The 3,398-nt window shown below is 44.9% G+C and overlaps 1 protein-coding gene across 1 annotated transcript in view; it reads right to left on the bottom strand.

Annotated features, from left to right (window-relative positions):
* The window catches only part of LOC106808959, an 11,665-nt gene that overhangs the window by 7,774 nt on the left and 493 nt on the right, over window positions 1-3,398 (bottom strand). The window lies entirely within an intron of this gene.

Raw genomic sequence — 3,398 nt, 5'->3', positions numbered from 1 at the left:
ATATATATATTAACAGTCACTGTGACAGTCACTATATATATATTAACAGTCACTGTGCACAGTGAGCAATGGCGGCGTTAGTGTGTGTGCATAGAGGATTTACACGGAATTGACAGGAAACTGTCGGTGAAAGAGAGTATAGAAACATTAAGAATTTTGTAGTACTACTACTAGTATTAGATTTCGTATTTATTTAGCATTATATTTTATTGAAATGTTTCAAGTGCCTGTGATCAATAGCGTATAAAGAAGTCCTATAAAGAGCGTATAAAAAGAGCCTTCTTAATACGCTCTTGATGTCATGCATCTGTCGCACTGTCCGCGCTGTCATGTCACGCGCCGATAGCATCAGCCGCACAGGCACTTGGAGCGTCTTAATAAAGAAAACTATATATAATAAATATATAGTTAACGCGGCGTGCGTGCCGTGTACACGTGTCTGTGTTGCAAAGGAACATTTGAACGGCGTTTACAGGAAATTATCAGCAATAATAAGCGAAAGAGAGTAGAGAAACATTAAGACTTTGGTAGTAAATACATTTCGTGTTTATTTAGGATTAATTTTCTTTATTGAGACGTTCCAAGTGCCTGTGATCAGCACTGTCTGCGCTGCATGTGTGCTCGTCGCCGTCGCACTAAGTTTGCTCAGGGCTGAATCTGTGTGTGAACAGCGTGTGCTTCCGCGCGTCCGCGCTGTCTCCATTTGATGTCTTTGATGCGCGCGTTCGTCCGCGGTGGCGTTACTTATTCATCGTAATTATAGTTCGTCGCATATACACTGCTGCTGCTGCTGTTGCTGCTGCTGCACACAGCAGTGGTTGAGGTGGTTGTGGTGGTGCTACTGCTGTGTTGCTGCTGCGGCGGCGGCTCCTGCTGCTGTTGCAATGGGCGCAAATGCGATGGGGACACGGGTGACGTGACACAATATCAAATGCCCCCCCAGGTTTTTGAACATGTGCTTTTGCATAATTATGAGCCCCTTCTATAATATTAATATTTTGTGCTTGTTACCACTAAATGAAAAAATTTGAAAGTAGGCCTATAAAAAACGACTACCGATTGATAGCCTAAACCGAATACAAAAACCGCAACCGCTGCGGCATATACTGCTGCTAGGTAAGGGATATTGAAAGGATTTGCTATAGTCTCTAGTTCAGAATCTTGTCACTCCATATCCGGCTTGTCCACTCCATATGTCAGGCTAGTACGCGCGCGTTCGCTAGCTCTCCAGTAGCTATGAATATATGTGGCAGATATGTACATTCGTATATATATTATATATATACATATCGTATATATTAGGCCTACGTAGGTACTGCACGCCTGAAACGGTGGGCGCGCATGCGCACTATCTCCCGAAAAGATTATAATATTTTCCAAAAATTATGAATTTAAAATGAAGGGTCATCTGAGCACATAATAGATTGGTATGACAAAATTCCATCCCTAGACCTCAATTCACAAATAGGAAGCAGACCTTGCATGTATAAGGTCACTGTCTCCGCTGCATATACAAGTCAGTATAACCTGAATAGGTTAATGTTTTAGCGCATGCGCAATATCTCACCAAACGAGTTATATTTTGTGATTAAAATGCATTTAGTATGGTCAGGGCGTATCTCGGCAGAGGTTTCAGTAATAAATTATTACCAGTAGACCTGTGGTTATAGGAGAGCGTCCTAGCCTGTAGGGTGCAAAACTCCTACTTCATCCCCGCCCGCCCTTTCCCTTGTCTCTCTTGTCGCATGATCAGCCTCCTCCTTCTTCCAACGCACCTCAGCTATCTTCCCTGTCGCCTTCTTTCAGTCTCCCACCTCTCCCCCCTCAGCAAGCTATATTTACGTACTTTTCCTTTGGCCGTACTACACGTCTGAAACGGTGTCCGCGCATGCGCAATATCTCCCGAGAAGAAGAATATTTTGCAATAATTATGAATTTAAAATGAAGAGGAATTATCCTAGCATAGATTTATATAATAAAATTTCATCAGTGGACCTCACTTCAGAAATAGGAAGCAGACCTTGCATGTAAGGTCCCCGCTAGACATACTATTAAGGACATAACCTGGCTACGTTACTGTTTTAGGGCATGTGCAATATCTCATCAGAGGAGTTTTATTTCGTGATGAAAATGCAATTAATATGGTCAGGGGATATCTCAACGTAGGTTTCTGTAATAAATTCCTATCAGTAGACCTGAGTTTATAGTTAGGAGAGCGCCCTAGCCTGTAGGGCGCAAAACTCCTACTTTATCCCCACCCGCCCTTCCCTTTGTCTTCATTGTCGCACGCTCAGCCTCCTTCTCTTTCCACCGCTCCTCGACTGTCTTCCCTGCTACCTTCCCTCAGTTTCCCACCCCTCTCTCCCTCAGCAAGCTATATTTACATACGTTTCCTTTGGCCGTACTGCAGGTCTGAAACGGTGTTCGCGCATGGGCAATATCTCCCGAAAAGAAGAATATTTTGCAATCATGATGAATTTAACATGAAAAGGGGGTATCCTAGCATAGATTTATATATGATAATATCAAAAGCGTATTAAAAAGGCCTTAGGCTGCCTATACCATTACCTACATAACTTGGCTACGTTACTGTTTTAGCGCATGCGCAATATCTCACCAGAGGAGTTTTATTTCGTGATGAAAACGCATTTAATATGGTCAGGGGATATTTCAACGTAGGTTTCTGCAATAAATTCTTATCAGTATGCCTGAGTTTATAGTTAGGAGAGCGCCCTAGCCTGTAGGGTTCAAACTCCTACTTTATCCCCGCAGGCCCTTCCCTTGTCTCCATTGTCGCACGCTCAGCCTCCTTCTCCTTCCACCGCCCCTCGACTGTCTTCCCTGCCACCTTCCCTTAGTTTCCCACCCCTCGCTCCCTCGGCAAGCTATATTTACGTACGTTTCATTTGGCCGTACTGCACGTCTGAAACGGTGCTCGCGCATGCGCAATATCTCCCGAGAAGAAGAATATTTTGCAATCATTAAAGCCTCGTCTACACGACGAACCTTAACTCGAGTTAAGCTAACTCGAGTTAAGCGTTAACTCGAGTTAGCGATTATGTAGCGTCTAAAAGACAACACCCGATAGCGATTATTACCGATTTATTATGCATGCGTGCGTGCGTGTGTATGTAAACGTGCGTGCGTGTGTGCGTGTGTGCGTGCGTGTGCACGTATACGTGCGTGCGTACGTGTGTACGTACACGTGCGTTCGTACGTGCGTGGGTGCGTGCGTACACGTGCGTGCATGCGTGAGTGCGTACATGTGCGTGCATGTGCACGTACACGTGCGTGCATGAGTGTGTGCGTGCGTGCATGAGTGTGTGCGTGCGTGCATGAGTGTGTGCGTGCGTGCATGAGTGTGTGCGTGCGTGCATGAGTGTGTGCGTGCGTGCATG

Source organism: Priapulus caudatus, unplaced genomic scaffold (assembly GCF_000485595.1).
Source record: "Priapulus caudatus unplaced genomic scaffold, Priapulus_caudatus-5.0.1 Scaffold318, whole genome shotgun sequence".
NCBI lineage: Eukaryota > Metazoa > Priapulida > Priapulimorpha > Priapulimorphida > Priapulidae > Priapulus > Priapulus caudatus.
The sequence above is the reverse complement of the archived record's forward strand: the minus strand, read 5'-3'. Positions and strand labels throughout refer to the sequence as shown.